Source organism: Strigops habroptila, chromosome 2 (genome assembly GCF_004027225.2).
Source record: "Strigops habroptila isolate Jane chromosome 2, bStrHab1.2.pri, whole genome shotgun sequence".
In the NCBI taxonomy this organism is placed as follows: domain Eukaryota; kingdom Metazoa; phylum Chordata; class Aves; order Psittaciformes; family Psittacidae; genus Strigops; species Strigops habroptila.
This window is the reverse complement of record NC_044278.2, coordinates 8,671,686-8,691,818: the sequence shown is the minus strand read 5'-3', so window position 1 is coordinate 8,691,818 and position 20,133 is coordinate 8,671,686. Positions and strand designations below refer to the sequence as shown.

General features: G+C 42.3%; 1 long non-coding RNA gene across 1 annotated transcript in view; it reads left to right on the top strand.

Annotated features, from left to right (window-relative positions):
- The window catches only part of LOC115601631, a 43,737-nt gene extending 29,918 nt beyond the window's left edge, over nucleotides 1-13,819 (top strand). Inside the window, exon 3 of the long non-coding RNA XR_003989427.1 lies at nucleotides 13,609-13,819. This is a non-coding gene — a long non-coding RNA (uncharacterized LOC115601631). The remainder of the gene's footprint in view (nucleotides 1-13,608) is intronic.
- The last annotated feature ends 6,314 nt before the right edge of the window (nucleotides 13,820-20,133 follow it).

Genomic DNA, 20,133 nt, shown 5'->3' with positions numbered 1-20,133 from the left:
GTCTTCTAAATCCTGTTGGTGACGGGACACCACGTATTGCATTTCCGCTGCAAATCAGGAGCTTAATGCCCTGGTGAATGAACTTGGGAATTGTTCTCTTTATAAAACTTTTCTTCTCTTGCATGGCCTCAGGTGAATTCAATTTTTTATTGTTTTAAGTCCTAGAAATTGACTGCTTACAGACTTGTAGCTTCCAACCACCAAAGTCCCGTGTGGCTCTTTTTAATTGTCCATATAAATTGCTTTCTATTTTGGACATCATGAATATCTCAACAGCATCTGCTTCTCCCTTCTGGGCACCACCAACTGTGCATGAAATTCCCCCCAAAGAGGCCAGGTAAGAACTCTTTCCCATTGTGAAAAAATAAAGAAATAAAGGAAGTTACACAAAGGACGAGCTGACTTCCCATCACACTAAGCAGGTAAAAATGCAATAGGGTCTGGTATTAAGCCAAGAGAAAGAAGATGCCAAACAGGAGTAACCCATCTGTTCATAGTCACTTTCCAGCCAGAATGAGGACCATCGTGCTCAACAGATTTCTTCACCAGGAGCTGTTTTGGTACACTGCTTAGCAGCAGCAACTCTGTACAAGATATCAGCAGGGAATGAATGGCTGTATAGGCTGAAACTGTGAGAGGACTCCAAAGGATGGCTGGGGGACTTATTTCTTCTATAACTCTTTTTAGCACCTTTCACTCCACAATCTCAAAACACGTTTACAATTGACATTAGACAGTCTAGAGTCTGCTGCCTTGGGGGAGTTGGGTATCATTCACTTTGTTTTACTAATGAAGAAAATGAAGCAGAGAGAGGGAAATTAAGTGATAGCTTTGGTATGTCATAGCAAGTCACAGACAAAGCGAAGAATATTGTTGATATGTCCTGACTTTCTAAACTAAGCACAAGACCATCTTTCCCAATGGAAAGTCTTCCAGAGAGTCTTGAATAGACAATGCTTCTTTTTAAAGTGGTTGAAAATGGCCTTCTGAGAACGCTTGCATCAGGCACTCAGATGCACCATAGGATTAGGTCTGCACTGGAAAAGGTCAAACTTTTCAGTGGTCTTACATGAACCAGAGATTTCTCCTCCAAGCAGGAGTGAAGACAGAGCAGTTCAGATTAGCAAACGGAGAGTGAAAAGCATGTCTTGCTCTTTTCTTCAACATAGACATCTCTGAGAAAGTGCCTCTCCCAAATCCTTTTCTGGAGATTGCTGGGTATCTCAGAAGGTGTCCTGCTCCAATACTCTCTCTTCCAGTCCTCTTCTGCCTGCCAGCTTGACCTTGTTTTAGGAGATATGGCAAAATCATTGTCCAACTGATATGGCTGTAGGCATGAAAATGAAGTGGGGAAAACTGCCAGACACAATGCCAATCTTATTGTTATGAGTCAAAGCTCCATTTTCTGCTCAGCATGTAATTGTGCTTTGGACTAGACGGGTATAAATTGAAGATTGGCTACAGCATAAATGTTCATTAGATTGAAAGTAAAACAAAGCTAAATTATCAGAGTCAGGGAGGGAATGTGTTTTCCTATGCACTGTGTTGGTTGTGCCATCTCAGTGTCTCTGCATTATGCTGTTCTCATGTCTTGGTTTGGAAGGAAAGGGAAAAAAATAGATGTGACATGGAGGAAAGAGGTACTCGAAGTTGTTAGTTTTATCTTCATTGGACACAGTGTTCTCTCCTTGCACTCTCCCTTGCTATCATTTGAAGCTCTGAATATTAAAGGAATTGCTGAGCTGGGGACAGGTGGACCACAAGTGTCAGAAGAGAGGAAATCAGGTGATATACTGAGAATAATGGAGAGAAGTTGTGTTTGCTGTTTTCTTCTAAGAGCCCTTCAATGCCACTTTTTTCCAGTTTAGATTGATTTTAGCAAAGGAGGGCCTCTTAGGTTCCCTTGCTGAGCCTAGTTATGACATGGACAGATTTTCTCTGTATTTCTGACCAGGTAGTCGTCTTCTTACAATTACCTAGCTTACTTTAACTCCTAACAAACAGCACAGATACCCTCATTCTTTGCTTTTGCTATCTTTCTGGTTTTCACATGGCACAAGGTGCAGTGCTTCAGATCACTTTACTGTGCTAAATTGCTGTTCAGTATGCTGAGAATGTTCTTCCTGTTCGCTTGTCCTCTCCATCACCCTTGCTATTGTCTGGTTTGGTTCAGTCCAGCAGCTGACAATAGGCCACGCTTGGAAAAAAAGCATGTTTCTTTCCTCTGTCTCCCTTACAGCTTGAAGGTCCAAACCCTGGGTACTGCATGATGGTCTAAGGCTCTTTGGGAGGCTGTGGTTTTGAAAGCACCATGTGCTATGGCTGTTGTGCTTAGCCAGGCATTCACCTAAACATTTTTTGGGGGTTGGAAAGGGGTTATACTTTCTTTCTTTCTTATTTTTCATTGGATACCGTGAGTCAGAGGAGATTTTATGAAGGGTTGGATGTGGTGAGTCATTTCAACTTCTGTGTCTGTAGGTATTATTTTATGGCATCTAGTTACTTTTGTTATAGGTATTATGATATAATAAATAAATAAAATATTATGACTTAGTGGCTGCAATGCTGATTCTGTTAACAGGCTTATTCTCCCTCTGTTACCTATATTTGTTTAAAGTGGCTTCATTTAACATTTATGTAGGCTTTGGTGCAGAGCAAATGTGTTACAACAGGAGTTTGTCCTAAGGGATCCTTACGGTACTAACAGCTACATCATCTACGGAGGCAGATATTGCTAAACACTGATATGAAAAGGCATCATCTAGGTAATTTAAAATCATTTTTTAAGCACTTGTTTTGCAACAAAACCCTGTGAAAGTTAATCTGAGCTTATCCTGTTGCCTTTCTGTTGAAGGCAAAGAGGTACAGGGCTTACCTGGGCATTGGGTGGAAGATGAATGCCATCACATTGCTCTGATAGAACTCCAGTAGGAGAGATTGTGTTACTCCAGTCATGGTGCATGAAGAAAGTTTACTTTGTTTGCTCATCTGTCTTCTCTGCCCTACTTCATCAGTGGCTTCCAGCCTGAATATGGGCTTAATCATCTTCCCCTCAGGTCAGGGAAATATTCAGTGCCAGAATCTGTAGTAGGGGGGAGAATAAAAGGAAAATTGGGAAATCATCTTTTCTAGTCTGCCTTATGTTTATTTCTCATTTTGTGGCTTTGGGCTTCATCTCATTATTTCTTTGTACTGTGCTTTTCCCATCTGATAAGTCAGGTTGACTCTAATAATAACCTCCTGCATCCTGAGTAATGCTAAGAGCCTGCAACATGTCCATATGAAACCTGGAATTCTTATTACTACAAAATATTTATTTTCTGCTAGGTGTTCCTCTTAATGGAACCCTGCCTTAGGTCTGCTGTAACTACCTTCTCTTGGGATCAAAGAGAAATTCCCAAAGAGTAGAGCATGCATATTCAGCTCAAGTTTGGGTTCCAACATGCTGTCGTGCTCTGGTGGTATTAATTTGAGTCAGGAAATGTCACTTATTTCTGAAAGAGTGAAATCAGTCTCTATGTTCACTCTGTTCTGGGATCATGCTCCATATTCCATACTAGAATAAATGGTACTTTGGAATATCAAGAAAAATTCAGAACAAACAGAGTCTATGGGACAGTAACAGAAATAATTAGGAATACACGAAAGCTGGAGTCAGAAATAGCCTAGAGAAAAAGAGCAGTGAGACAGTTGTAGGAGAACTGGGTTTGTTTAAAAAGGGAAAACTGAGAGATAGCAAGTCTTCAAGCACATAAAAGGTTGTGGAAAAGACAAAGAGAGGAAGTGATTCCTCATGGCCATGATGGATAGCACAACGAAGTAATGGGTTTAAATTGCAGTAAGAAAGGTTCAGGTAAGACAAAGATCGCTTCAGGAAGTGGTGCAGTCTGTCTTTAAGGTCACATTAGAGGTCTTGAAGAACACATTACATAAATAAGTTTCATGAATGACATAGTTGTATTTGATCCTAAACTGAAGTTAGGAAGATGGACTAGGTGACCTGTCATGGTCCCTTCCAACCCTCCGAATAAGACCAAGGAATTCGATACCTTACACGCAAGTAAAGTGTGATGGCCTAAGGATATCAACAAGACAAAATCTTATCAGACAGACTGAAACAGGTCTTTTATTAGACTGATTTTAGTCCTAAGAAAGACAATATATCTTGACATTTCTGCTTGTAACTTGAAAAAAAGACCTCTATGTCTTTCCCCCTCTTTCCCATATTTTTCTCTATTTGCCAAATAAAAGATGGTACCTTTCCCTACAAATTTTGCCTCGCTTAGGCCATCCCTTGCTAAGTCCTAAGGATATCTAGGAAAAGGTTTGACATTTCTGCAGTGTCTATGTTCTCCAGAAGGGATTGTAGGAATAATTTTGGATGCTATTTTGAAGAACTACTGATCAAAATGGTCTTTTCAGAATATTCAAAAACCAAAGCATTGCTCACACCAGCATTCTTGGAAAGTGTGTTTGAAAAGTGCCTACGCTGAAAGACAGAGTTTATAAGAAAAAATCAGGTATCTATCAGTGGCTATCTTTTTTATGCAGCATTATCCAAGCTTTAAGGATTTGCTTAACTGTGTCATTCCTGTTCTGGGGACATCACTTTTCTCTATGCTGGAAGAGGACCTCACTTGTCATTTTTATTTGAGGCCATTCTGTCAGAATATATTCCCTTCCTGCCATGCAAAGATCCATCTCTCTTGGAGTTTCTCAATGCCCAGCATTGCTGTGAACACCTTTTCCTACCTACAGAACATACATCTTTTAGCTCTCCAGAAAGACATTTCATAATACGGGAGTGGAAAGAGAGAATGAGCTGTCACTGGAAGGAGCCAGAGATGGTTTATTGGTTTCTACCAGTTTCTAAGATCCTAAGACTGGAAGGTTGCAAGGCTGGCCTAAGTTGCATCTACCATAGTTCCATGCCTCCAAAACGACTCTTGCCCTTATGAAACAATCTGGTATGCTTGGAAACCTGGTACTGTGGCCAGAAAAGCTAAGACTAGAGAGAGAAGACTGGGACAAAGGCGCAATTCACACTGCTCAGAGACACAAATTCCTTCAAACAAAAGTATATCTCTTCCTCCTCACTATCAGAACTTCTTTAAATTTTAAGAAAGGGACACGACATATTAAAAAGCCAGAGAAAAAGTACCTTTTGTATGTTGTACTAAAAGCAGCTTTGGGCCTCAGCAAACCAAACCGTATGTGTTATGAGAAGGGGCTGTTTGTGAAGTTGGTGTTTTCTATAGACTTCGCTAGGAAACCATAAGACATTGGCTTAACAAGTTGTGTTTATTAACAGAATCGTGGTGATTAATGGTGTAGTCTCTGATGTACAAGAAACGCCAGGTAAAGAACAAGCCTTTAAGACTCTGTCAAAAGTGGACCGAGATAATGTGTTTTCCTTGCACTGTTCAGCTACCAGTCACGAAGAGATACTATGGAAGCACAGATGTGCATCTAAGCACTTACACAAGTATCAGCCTAATATTCAAGTATCTGTTCTGTGATGGTATTCTGTTTCTATCGTCACTGCAGGATTTAGGCACTTTCCACAAAAGCATGCACTAGCACTACTAAAGCATGGCTTATTAAATACACATGGAACAGTGTATTTAATGGTATTCCAGCTGATTTTAGGACTTTAAGATTCTTTAAGATAAATATGGTTTTCACTTGGCTTTTTTCCTCCTTTTTTAATGCGTGCAGACAGCAAACTCACATCTATGCTAAAAATTAGCACTGCTGAAGGGATAAACCTGGTACCAGGAATGAAAAGTCACAAGGCTTGGGGTAGTCTGTTGAAGAATCGCCCCCAAAAATCACAGTATCAATACTTGCTATCACATCAACACTTGGCACTAAGAAAACTCCATCTCTCGACCATTCCTTTAATGATAGACTCTCACTATGGCAAAGAACAGCACCTGCCACTGAGAGCTTTCTGCAGTGCTTTTAATATCTTGGGCCCAGGCTATAAGGATAAAGAACAAGACCATGAATTTTGCTGTGAGTTCTGTGGGGAGCCAGCATAGGCAGCAGAGGGCAAATAAGATGTGCTCAGAGTTGTTTATATTGCTGCAGGGAGTTGTGTCAGCTGGACTCTCCAAAGGGTCATCACAATCCTGTAATCCAAACAGAAGGTGACAAAAGTTTGGCTACCCAAGGCCAGGGCATGATGTGCCAGGATGGAGTATTCAAGCCAAATGAGGATGGCAGAGAGCTCTGCCTTGGCATGCTCTGCCCATGACAGAGTGCTCTGGGGTCTTTCCTAGAGCACTGCCTGGACAGACTGTTTGTGGCTGTTCACAAGATGTAAAGGCTGCCACAGAGGGACCATAACCTATTCAAAGTGCTTTCTTTTGCCTGCCAGCATAATCTCCATCTTCCTTCAGTTCAGCTTGCACAATCTGCTCTTCATCCACAGAGCCCATCATGTCCAAGAGATGAACCACCCTGATTTAACAGGCTCATCACAGTGAAATTAAAGCAGACTTCTCCAGGTCTAAAACTGAGGCACTTGGATTTACATTCTTCTACCAGATATTACACAGGAGTGGACTGAAAACTGCTCCATTGGGTCTCTGTGGGTGTAGCCATGCAGGTTGGAAACATGCTGATAACTGCCAATAGTTTTGGTACAGATCTATAGGCTACTTACCAATTCTTTGTCAAGGCTACGTGTTCCACACACTGTGTAGGTTATTCCCAAGCTGAATATTCGTCTTTATTTTCTGATATTTAGGCTGTATTCTGTCCATTTTAATGCTATCCCACTTCTTTTTAGCTGTATGCTGTTTCTCTTACGCCTTCTGCTGTAGGACTTCGAATTAATGTGATTGCATTTGCTGTGTAAGTCTCAGTGGCTTTTGTAGAAGAAAAGGGTGGGATTCAGACGCAGGTATGGGATGGGCACACTGCTACGCTTTACAAGCTGCTGCAACAAGCAGATCCATCAAGACATGTGTGACCTCACCACCTTTAAAGTGCAGCAATCCACAGATTTCAGACCCAGCTCTGAACTTTCAGTATAATATTAGGAGAGCAAGTTGAATATAAGCCTTCAGTTTGAACTGCCGTGAAGAAAGACACTTCCTGTGAAAAGTGTAGATATGGCTGGACAGGGTTTGAAGGGTTAAAATTGAATTTAAAAGAACAAGTCAAGTGAATGAAAAGAAAATCATTTTCTGGTTTGGTGGCCAAGGCAGAAGTGCAGGGAGAAAAAGGTCTGGTTTGGATCAAAAGAGGAATTTTGGCATAGATTGGGAAATAAGCTGTTTACTTCACTGTAGCTTGAGAAATAAAATTTATGTGGCCATCATTTCCCTTGAATGTCAATATCATGTTTTCTTTTATTTAATTCCATTTTAAAATATACACATATATTTTCTTGTTTTCTCTACAGGGTTGATCAATTCTTAAAAGAGTATGAAAAGGTTAAGGTTTGTTTAGGAAATGTCAACGTGAAACATTTCAGTGTATTAAAAACTTTCTTAGGAAAATATCTCATTAGAACTCCTCCATTACCCACCTTTTCTGTTTATTTATTGCAAGGATTTTCCCCTAAGGACAGGAGAGAATACTAAAAAAGGTGGGTTAGTGAAAACTATTTGCTAAATAAGGATGAAACAGGAAAGTATTCTGCTCCCCCTAGTCTCTAGTTTTGAAAGTGATTTTACCATTCCTTGTGATGTTCTTTTCCTCTTTTAAGGTGGACTATCAGTTTGTCATTTGGGTCATCACTTTTAAAGCACTAAATCCTAGTCACATCTCTGCCACGTACACCACAATTTAGTCCAGCCTAAGACTTCTTTTGTATAGATCTTCTGTAGCTCTAGGCAAGCAGGTGAAATCTGACTGAAGGTTGTAATGTCTCCAAAACCCACTTGTAAGGTTTGCTTTGGCCCAAAGTGTTTTTTTCCAGGAGAAAGATAAATGGTAGAGACACAAGATTTTGAAGCTATGCCACTAGCTCCTTGAGTGACCTTAGGGAGAGCACTGGAATGTTTTTACATTGGTTCCCCATCTGTAAAATGGAGACAAATGACACTGAACCAGACCACTAGGGGGTATTTTGAGGCTAAATTATTTAATGTTTCCAAGGCTCTCCAAGCCTATAGCAGTGAGCTCAGTCAAAAAGCCTGCATGTTACATAAACCCATTACACAGGCCTATGCAATTAGAAACGATAATAAACTTTCTCTATACATGTGCAGGAGACAGGTTTGAAATATTAATGATGTGGGGGGGGTTTGTTGATGCTGTTTTTCGAAATGCCAGATGTGCTGCTTCTGCCTCCAAAACAAAGAAGGGCAGTGGGAGTTCATCTGAAAAAGCAAAGCCACTCAAATATTTATTTACATGTTACATCAGTACAGTGAGAACTTCAGCTCACCACAAGCAGAGCTGGTAACCTTCATCACCAACTTTGTAAGAGACAAAGCAGTCACTGTTAACCCATACTTGGCTTTTGGAGGTCCCAGACAGTGTTGTTCATACGTGAGCTTCTTTGATACCAGACTGAAAAAGCAAACTCCAAGAGTGAGTTTTCCTGAAGGCAAGTGCTTCATCTTAGTGTAATGCTAAGTCTCTCCAAGGCTCTTCTCTCTCCCAGGGATTTTCTTTTCTTTTCAGAGCACAGCGCTGCAGCCAGGAGTTTGGCAGCATCTCTTCCTCCCCAGGATGCTGCTGTGTACTTAAAAATTAAAAGCCGTAGTCAGAAACTGCGATAGCTCAACTCAAGATTACCCTCACCATAGATTTCTGTTGTGTCCTCTTGAATCCTTTGATTCACTGTAGTCAAACACATTTTCATTCAAGAACTTTACATGAGTGTGTTGTCATGCAAAGTGGGGATGGATGATGCTGGTGGACACTGGGGAAAAAGATGGCATAAGGACAGGAGTGGTGGAGTATGCATATGCAGTGAATCATTTGGCTGCAGACTGGGGTACTCGGTCATCAGCCAGAAATGGAGCTACACATTTCATGTTTAGCCACCTCATACAGGCACAGAACAATGAACTTGCTTCCCTGGCCATGTCCTCTCTGTTGATCAGCCATGGAAGGAGATAAACGCCCTCCAGTTGTGCTGAACATTTGCCCAGAAGGTCTAAAGACTGCAGGATTGCAAAGGCTGTACAGTGCTTAGTCCATAATGAACCCATTCTTAAGTGCTTAAGGGCAAGGAGGACACTGTCAGCAACAAAGTTCAGGCTGAGGACTTGGTCCAAAGTCTGCTAAAGTCAATGGCTGTTCTTCCAAGGACTAGAGCAAGAGCCCTCTTTATAACCATGCTGTAGAAAGGTAAGCAGGGGTGGGAGGTGTGCTATTTCCCCTGGGGCATGCCATTTGCGAGAGAATGAGGCAATCACAGACAGGCAGGTCGTTACACATGATGTTGAGAAGCTGGTGAACTTGAGCAGACCATGTCTGCTATGGTTCAGTGGAGCTGGCTGCATAGAGGTCTAATCCTCTTCCAATTTCAGCCGGTAGAAGCACTCACAGTGATTTCAAAATGACTAGAGGTTTGGCTCAGAGTAACTACTGACCATCACAAAGGCGCAGCTTTAACTTGCCTTAAGTGAGGGTGAAGAGAGCAGAAAAGAAAGGGGTGGAGATAGGGGACAAAAGGACAAAGCTTAAAGTCAGCTCCTGATGAAAGGACCTGTGATGGCTGCACTTGGATGAGCTTTTCCAAAGCACAGAAACAAAATCTCCACCCTGCCAAAACAACATAAGCTATGTTCGCCCTGTAAATAGGAAGGCAGAACAAGCAAGCTCTAATTGTCTTGCAATGGCCCTCCCTGAAGCTGCAGCATTCTTTACCTGTAGCCAAGCAGCTCTTGCAAAAGCCTTAGCTCCTTCCCTGTTTGCACACATCAAAGAAATGACTCCCTGTATGATCCTTGCAAGCAAAATGTCCTAATGATCAATGCAGCAGAATGGCCAATGCACCCAGCACCACTATGTAAAGTCAGTTTTGATCCATGGAGCCATTCAAAGCAGCACTGGTGATTAGTAAGCCATATTCCGCAGTGCATGACATAAGCTTTCTCCAGTCGAAGAAAGGACTTAGTCGTGTCTCTGGAACAAATGCCTTCATGAAATCTCCAGGATATCTGTAAACCAGATTCTGTGATGAAATTTCTGACTTAATCCCAGCCTCTGTGGGAATATGAAAAGGGCATATCAGTATATGTTCTACCTATGCATATCTGTCTTTGCTCCTGCATCCAAGGTTTTTATAGGCTGTGTCATACAGTCTGCACCTTTTAAGACAGCAAGGCTGTCAAAACCTGTTCCGTGAGAGTTATCAGCAGCACAGTTTTGGTCTAATAAAGCCATATCTTTCAACTGGCATTCTGCAAGGATCCAGAGCACTATTTTAAAGGCACTGAGAGAGGCTGCAACAGGTCTCAGCCAAACTTTGTAGAAGGTGATTGGCAAATCACTATCATAATTAATTAAAGATTAATTTTAATAGTCAATGGACATATCAATAAACTAAAGGTAGAATATGCTGTGAAACCCAAAATATTTACAAGGTTAATAATTGAGCATGGATCCTGTAATAAGATACTAGTCCTGTCTTCTAACAGAAGTCTGTAACATAGCTGTTCTGGGATGAAGATCTGCACTGTAGCTGTAGCCTCCTCCATAGGCTTTTTTTTTTTTCTCTTGAGGGAACTTGGGCTTTTCATCCCGCATTGTTGATGGCCGGTTGTGACAGGGTGAAAGGCCACCCTGGAGACAGGGAAGGGAACCCAAGCAGCTGGCTCTAGTGGATCCTGAATCCACCCAGACAGTGGAAGAGTATGTGGGAGTTCCTCTTCCTTTGAGGAACTGATTGGGCCTGGGGTGGGCTTTGTAGGAAGGCAGCATGTGCAGAGCCTGATGAATTATGGAAGGGAAAGAGTAAAAAGGCTGTGAGATTAGCTTGGGGCTGGCCTCTAAAGATAACTTTCTCCTGCTTGTGGGAGCAGAGGGAGGAAGGAGAGAGCTCTTCAGGAGAGAGCTTTTCAGGAAAGGGTGAGAAATAGGCTTAGCAGGTATGTCTTTTCTCTCTAAAAATGTCACGGTGTTTATTCTAGAATAAATAGAATAAATAAACAGAATTATTCATTCTTTTTTTCTGATGGTCAAATCATCTTTCTGGTTTAGCGGACAGAAGTCACCAAGAGTATATGTGGGCTTCTGTCAGTGGCTGCTGTCCCAGCTGTGATGTTTTCCAGTGGGGATGGACATATATAGCTAACAGAGAAGAGGAGTGCTTTGGGCTTGTACTTTTCCAGGTTATATTTCTCTCCCTGTGGGTGTTTGGCACAGCTTTGAGGATGGGGATTGGGGTCTATTAGGAGTACTATACAGTATGATCTTTCAGCTGCAAGGTATAAATGAGAAAGTGAATGGCAAGAATCTCAAAAGTTATTTATAGCAAGAGTCTCAAAAGTTATTTATGATCAAGGCTATGATTCCAGTCTCTGTATTCTGGCATGACTCCTCGCGGAGATGTGATGGAGAAAAAAGGCAATAGGATTTGGGGCTTTGTGGGTGATTCTTCTCACCTTTTCTAACCCTGCTGTGCCTTCTTTCCAGATACTAGACTTCAGTGACTTCCAGCCACTTCTATACCAAGATTAGATCATGCCCGGCTATGAAAGGCTCTACTATCCCATTACCAATCCCCTAAACTATCATTAAATATAATAACAATAGTAGAGCTCAATATCTTCAAGCTCTGCATAGGAATTAGCTGTGAATTAGCATCAAATCAAGATGGAGCTGTAGTATTCGGGTTTTAATGCTTTAGCTATGCTTTCAGTCTGCTTAGATCTTGCCTGAGGATCTGGTTCTACCTTCAAACATTGCCAACACTTACAGAGGAAAATAGAAAAAAAGAGAACTGAACCCCAGAAAGTACCTCTTTGCTATATCTCAGAAGGGATACTAGGATGGGTGATGTTCTCAATTTATTTAGAATTGTTATTTGTAGGTAGGATAGGCAAAATAAAAGAGGAGCAAAGGCTCTCTTTTGACTTCATCTTGTATGGCAAGGACAGCTTTCACACAGAGCAGGGTGACTGCTTCCACCCTGCTGCTTGGGGATGGTCCTTCTTGCTCCCAAGAAGGCAGTCCCAGAGCACACCAACGGTTCAGCACCATCACCCACCAATTCCCTGGCCTGTGAGCTTTGTGGTTCACTAGTGTAACTGTGACCTCCTAGTCAGTATGAAATGGTCTTTTTGCTTCTGTGCTCTACCAAGCATTTGCAGAACCAAAGAATGTGTAAATTGTGCTCAAGGTCCCCTCTTACCAGTTTTCTGGCTGCTGTAGCTGTGCCATGCTTCAACTAGCTTCAAAGGGTTCATAATCAAGGTCCAGATTTTAGCAATTAGTCTGATTTTATAGGGAGTGGCTGCCTGGTCCCCGTAAGTCAGGCACATTGTCAAAGGTTGGCTCTGGGCTTTGGTAAGGTTTGCACTTGATGACAAGTCTGTCTATACAAGTTATTTTTCTCCTTGTCCCTGTTCCCAGAGCATCTTGTCTATATTCAGAGTCAATGTGAAATCTCACCTCAGAGCATGATAGCACTTTGTGGACTTGAAATCAGCTTTAGATAACTCAGTCTTGTAAATGGCCCTTGTGATCAATGAACTGAACAGAAAAAGCTCTGATCATCAGAAGAATGTCTCTCAGGCTTGGGTTTCTAAAAATAGAGAAGGTACGGAACCTCAGCTATTTCACTGTGCACTTTGACACATTCATGGAAGGAATTGTGACAGCACAGGTGTAAACCTGGAGTTAAAACTGGTGATGTGAAGACTGCAGCGTCACATATGCTAATTTCTGGAAGGGATCTGAAGGGAGACTTTCCTGAACTGTACTTACTGCATTTAATCTGTGCTTCTCCTGAAAAAGAAAAGGTTGAGGTTTTTTCCTTTTCTCCTTGGCTTTTGAGTTCCTTTCAGGTTTCTTGGCTTATTTGGAGCACATGAATGTTCTTGGGAAAAAACCCCAACCCTTTGGTTCTTACAGCCTTGCTTCAGAGCTGGAGTAATAATTAGAGGTTCAAAGAAAGATTTAATCCAACTTGATGACAGGGCCTAGAAGGGGTTTTTTTTTCACCCTTTTTCTCTTTTTGGCGTGTTGTGAGAGAGAGATTTTTAGGATGATGCTTTGGGAAGGTACCTTGCGGAGATCTTAGCCTGAAAAACCTCAGTGGCGCAGATCTGGGAACTGTGTTTGAAAGATTTGCAAGAAGTGACTGTGAAATACAAACCTCAGTAGACTTGCTACAGAGGGGTCATGAATCTACTGCAAGACATTGAAAATATTTGTTGGAGACCTTTACGCTTTATGTGTCTAGCTGTCACAATGGTCCAAGTTGCTGGCACCCTTGGTTCCATGTTTTCTTTACATATTTTTGAGGGAAATGGGAATTATACTTCAGGGCTATTAGTATACTAAGAATATAGTAATATAATATAGTATATATTATATAGTATACTAATATATAATATAGTATACTAAGAAAATGCTGATTCTTGTGGATGTTTCTAAGTTTGGTGTCTGATACCTGGTTGTCTCTTTTTGCAGGGCTTGAAGGACATGGACCCTTTATACAGCATATGATCCTGTACTATTCACTGTCCTGGACAGATGCCTGGTGTTGTAAAGGGGGATAGTGAAGACTTGGTCTTGGGACAGTCATCTACACTTGAGAATATCCCATTTCATCTGAGAAGAAAGTTCTATAAGCATAATTCCTCACTGAAGGTGGCCGAGAGCTGTGCAGGCTGGCATGATGGTAACTAAAATGGCTAAAGAGTTAATGCTTTGCTAGTGAACATTGATACTCCTTACATTCATTTGCATGGTTGGTAGCAAGTCTGGACTATTCCTATGAAATTACTCAAGCTTTTGACTTCTTGCTCTTATCTGTTCTACCAGACTTTCTCTCATGACCCCATCTATCCCTACTCATTTGAATTCCCTGCCAAAAGGAGTGTGAGAGAATGCTGTCTGCTGCTTCTTATGCTCTTCCTCCTTGATGAAATAATGGTTTGCCTTCAGGCTGGAGACTAGCAGTAAGCTGACACAGGAATGGTATCGGGCTTTTTGTTCCTTGTGCTCTCTTGTTGTCCATACTCATGATGTCCCATTGATGATAGCAACAGTGGGAACTCTAAAATAGACAAGAATCCTCAAGCTGGAGAGTGTGCTTTGAAGTGGCGGGTGGCCTTGGCTGAATTGTCTGTGGTTAAGCTCCTAATGTTGCCATGGATGCAGCAGTGGGAGCAATAAGGGAGGGAGAGAATGGATCTGTGGTCCAAAGTAGCTTAATATTGTAGGCAAAAGCCAGCAGCAGCAGCACAGGGGAGCTGATCCCATTTATCTGAGCCGGGAATGGAGCTGCTTAGTTCTGCTGCCTGTCCTTGGTAGCAGAGGACAGTTGGTGTACTTGCTAGATGTGTGTAGGATCATATCTGCCTCCTCTGCCTAAAGGCAGGCAGAGTGGCAATATCCTTGACAACACACAAGGTGTCATATCATTAGCCTGTAATCTGCAGTGACTTACTGTGTGCCTTCTGTGCTGTACTCCCCGAGTGGTCTAGGCAAAGTGAGAGTGCTCTCAGGGCAGCCAGTTCTGTCATCGCTGTCTCCTGTTGAACTTCAATCAGCACAAATTTGTTGCGTGTTATATATAGGGCAAACGGAGCAGGTTGGCCACTGCCTCCCTCCTCATTACCACATGCAAGTCTGTGAATCACTGAGCTCTCCCCTCCTGAAGGGTCAAAGGTGTACTAGATGCAAAGGCTGTTGGTGGTCTCTTCTCCATTCACCCTGACCTGCCAGGTTTTCCTGTGCAGGGTGCAAGTCCAATCTCTCATGCCATGTCCCTCCTCTCATGTCAGAGAAGTCCTGCAGAGCTCAGTGACTCCTCCTCACATACTGCTCTCCCACCCATAGCTCCCTGTGCCATGGCTCAGGACATGCAAAGAGACAGGAGAGGGCTTCTGCAGCACATAGTCCACACCACAAGGAAACAGCAGCTCTTCAGAAAGTACCCAGAGAGGAGTGGTGCCTCTTGAGTTTCCACTGCAAAAAGGAGAAATACATGCAGGCATAACCTCAGCTCTTTTCCATCTCCTCTGCAGTGTAATATCATGGGCCTGACAGGTAATACCCCAACATGGGCTGCTGCCAAAGCTCCATCTCACTGAGAACTGACCAGTAAGCAGAGCTTTGCTGAAGTCCTCTAAATCCAATGAGAGGCTCCTTTAGTCCCACTGACCCTGCTTCTGTCTCAATTCGAGTGACTGTGAGGAGAGAGATTTCATGGCTGATGCAGAAAATTGGTTATTTCCCAGTGACACGGTGCGGGGCTATTCACTGATGTTCTGGTCATTTGCCTTCTGTACTCTGCACACACATGGGAAAATGGGGATATACCCACTTTCATGGAGGAATGAGATCTCAAGCAAGACACTAAACAGCATTTCCAGTTCTTGCTAGTGCTCACTGCTGTACGGGAAGAACAGCAAACAGCGGGAGCAAGGATGCTGAATTTCCATGTGCCTCCACTAAGTGAATGGTTTCAGAACAAGTTGTTCCTGAGTTACTGCATCAAAGGCTTCAAACTATCTGCAGCACAAACACGCCCACTTTAGGCAAATGAGCCTTTTGTTCACTCAAAACTAAGCACTTCAAGTATCAGCTCTTCCACATCCTACAGTCCCTGAAGCTATGGATGTGAAGAATAATCCCACAATGAATGCTGAAAAGGCCTCAGACAAACGCTGAATCTCTCTTTTGAGCAATGTCTTAGCACAGGTGGGATGGCCTGGTTTGTGGCAACTTCAGATATTCATATCTGGAATTTGGGGATAGAAAAAATGGAGGTGTCCAGATTTGTTGGAGTGGGGACTGGCTCCAATCCTGTTCTACACTGAGCAGCTTTCTAGACCTGCATATACTGGAGAGGCTTGATCATTCTAACTCTTGACACTAGCCCAGCAACAGCTCACACAAATGCTGCCATGCTTAAAGGTAAGAGCATAGCTTTTGAGAAAAGCCATAGGGTTTGTGATAATCAAGATCCACTAGTCTGGAGGACTGGGAGGAAATTTATCTGGGATTCTGAGATAAGAATCGAATGTTACAGAGCAGGCTTTGCACACAACATGTGGATGGCTGAAGCTGCCCCTTCGAGATCTCCCCGGACTTGAAATCTTTCATGCTGGGCCAGTGAGAGGCATGTGCTAAGCAGAGACCTATTCACATAATCTTGTGGCTGCAGAGAGCTAACTGCTTTGCAATCTCTCATTTCCATCTCCCTTCAAACTTAATCTGAAAAAGCCTGCTCAGATAACCCTCTCTTCCCCCCTGCTCTCTTTTGCTTGATATATGAAGGTTTCAAGTAATTCTTTGTATGAGGTTTTGATGGCACCGTCTTGCTGCTTTCTGTCACTTGCTGAACACAGGTTGTAGTACATCACTAGGCCACCTACAGGAGACCCATCATTCAGTGTAGTACAAAATTGAAGTGTGCTGCAGCGTGTTTTGTTTAGAGGTGTTGTGAACGAGTCATGCCAGGTCAGGTACAGAGAGCAGGGAACAAAAGGAAAACCCTGTTACTGCAGAGTGAAGTAACCATGGTCACTTGCACCAAGAGTTTGCAGGTAGTTCTTGGAGAAAATGAGTCCAATGACAGGCAACCAGTGGGCTTGGACCTTTCACCATGCTCATGCAATGCTGCTTGGCAGAGAGGAAGCAATCACCCTGCTAAACCAGGGCTCCAGGGTCAGTCGGTCCCCATCCCTTGGGAACTGCTGGCTGTGAGGAGCATGAGCCAGCCCCTCCGCACACACATGCAGCCTTGCTTCTGGCACTCTATCATCTTCTTTTTAGCACTACTGACAAGTCTGGAAACAAAATCCCATCCCCTGATAAGGGGCCAATTCAGCTGCAGATTCCTTTGTGCCTCTGCCAGCAGCGCGCACCAAATGCAGAGCTGGAAAGAGTTATAGCGTCCAAGCCTCTGCTTCCATTTCCCCTGAACTCTCCCAGTGATTCTTCTTTCAGGATGAGATTGCTCACACTTAGTCTAAGCCCAAAGGATTTGTTTAGGATTTGTTGGATTTTTTCAACAGAATTGTTCTGCCTATTGCTGACTTATGCCAAGGGGAGAAATACATTTTTTTAAAAGGAGGCTGAATATTTTTTAAAAGATTATTTTAAAAATCAACTTTGCCACAGATTTACAAAATTAGATCTTGCTTTCATATATGTTTGCATCTATTAGTAGCCATGTTTTTCAGAAGTGTTGAATGCCCTTAACTAGTGAACTCAAAACGAATCACAAGCACCAGCATTTCAGAAAAGCTGATTTTTGCTTCACAAACATTGGGGAGCGAGGAATTGCAAATAGGAATCTAGCCATACAGCTGCTCTCTGTATCTCAGAAGCATTTTCCACTAGCAATAATTTCAATAGCATCATTTCCAGCTTAGCTTCAGTCACCCTATCCACCAGCCCACACATGTGCATATGACCTACTCATACCCAACTGGGCTTCTTCCCTGAGCATGCGTGCTCTGTCCTTTCCTGCCCTCACACCCCATTGACTACATGGCCGCTTCTTTCAAAGCACAGTCTGCTCCAGTGTTCAGCCATAGGATGCAAAGAAGCCAATGCACATGGGATATGGATAACTGATTTCCAAAGCAAGCTGTTCGCTCACAACATAGCTAAGAGGCCAGAAATTTTATTAATGAAAGGTTAAACCAGGAATCTTTTTCCATTGGGAATTACTAACTTGGGAAAACTTTGCCCAAGGGATTGGTTTGATATGTTTAAAATTTTCAAGGAAAACATATTTTCAAAAGATTTTAGAAGGGGGTTTTTTTTGTCAAAATGAAAATGTATGTTAGCTCCAGCTAAGGGCTGATCGCTTCATACGGGTTTTAACAGTGATTAAAATAAAATGGATTCAATGAAACTTACTTTGGATTTTTAAATTCTTCAATTTAATTTGAGAATTAAATTCCTATTCATTGTGGGCTGAGGAAAAAAATTAGTCAGTGTGGCATTTATCTTGCATGCTTAGAAGATAAGACAAACAGAGCATGCTCTGTCTGAAGAACCTTTTCCTTCCTCTCATTCACCAAGAAATTTTCAACTAGTCCAATTTTAGTGAAATAGTATGGAGAGGAAAAAGGTTTTGCTTTCTTTCAATATACAGGCTGCAATGTGAAAAACCTGTTACTAAAATTCACAGAAGGTGCTTGCAGCTGAGCATAGGCCAGACAAACCAGACTTTGCTGATCCTCATGAAATGTGGGAACATGGTGGCTACAAGAAAGACTTGGTATCTAGCTCTGGTTTCATATGTTTCAGTCATGATGGAGTCTAGAAGTTATAGGTAAGGATGACACTGCTGAAGAGATCACTGGGAGTAATGAAGTATCCAGGAAATACATCTCTGGTTTACACTAGCAGCAATAGGGGAATACCTTTGTCTGAAGGTGTGCATTTGTAAGGTTACGGTAAACACGTCTTCCACAAAGAAAGTAGTGTATGTGACTAAGGTGTTTGTGCTGCTTTCTGCCTCTGCTTTGCTTCATGATCTTGGACAAGCTCTTTCATTTCTTTCCTTTTGGATGTCTTTGTTAGGTGGCGTGGACTTCTCACTTGTGTGTTTATTCAGCAACTATCGCAGTGGGAGGCCCTGGATGTGACTGTAATACAAAAAACACTGACAAATCCGTGTTTCCATGGTAGGCTAAAAATCTCTTGCTTCAGTACCAAATAATGGCAAGGGTAAAAAATATTTACTTTACATCCATAGATGAAAAGCCTTCCTGAGCACTTCCTGTAAAAGCCTTCCTGTAAAGAGGCACTGACTTCAATTGTGCTCTGTGAATTGGCAGCTGGTTATGGTCTGAACTTTTGTCTCCTGGATGCTAATTTTGTGAACACTGTTAGTTTCTGTGGGAGGAAAGATGGTAAATCTTCTGCATACTTTTCCAAAACAGTAAGGACACACATGTCAGTTGCTATGTCCAAAGAGAAATAGTTGCACTGATTTTTGCCCATTCCAGATCACAGAAATCCAGCTTCCATGTTCCAAAAATCAGAGCAGCTGCTCCACAGTGGAAGACCAATCCTTAATACTACATAAATGAGTCAATGTTTGCTAAGAAAAAGGGAGGGTATCCTCCTCCTTGTGAATACAAAATGGCTTTTCCATTCAATGTATTTAGAACAATGCTAATACATACTACATGTCCAAACCTTTCGTGCTCAGCTGGAATAACACAGGTACAGCTCATGTCACGCCTTTAAATGTGGTTCCTGGTGTTCTCAGGAGTGACTCCAGACCATGTCGTGGATCTGCTTCCACTCCACACATAGAGATGGCTTTCAGAAGGGCTGGGCCTCAGTGCTGGACTCCACATACATATGTGCTGGACTTCACACAACACCTTCCCCTGGGTTAAATTGCTCTCTGTGAAAAATATCCTGCATGTTTTTTTCATCAAATTCCAGTTTGATTCCCAAATAGAAAGCAAGAGTTCCTAAGAGAGTCCTTAGGAATGAATACCAACATGACAGGTAGAAGAGCTTTGCAAGACCAGCAAGAAAGCTGTTAAGCCTCATCTTTCCTTGGCTTGGTTAAGAGCTATTTATTTCTCTGCTGTGATGCTTGTTTGGGGCACATAGTGCTTTTTAAGCACTGCCATCAAGTTTGCTTAGTTTGAAGCACCTGAGTCTTGAGGGAGACATCAGTCTTCCAGGCCTGCTACTGTCTCTCTTCTGAACACAGGTCAGAAAATGGATTTTTTTCATGACAACCTTCAGTAGTGTTGGAATGAAAATACAGCAGCATCCTTTAGCATAAACCTCGGCCTCATTTTCTCTTCAGCAAAGTGAAACTCTCTCCTCATGCACTATCAATCACATGTATATTACTGCTTGATCTTGATGCCATCTGACTCAACACTGGGGCTTCCCTTTTGGCAATACTGACTTTTTACAGGACCTGGCTACCACCACTCCACAATAACAGAGCACACCCTCTTTCCAAAGGTATGGTTGTCTCCATTCCCCAATTCCATA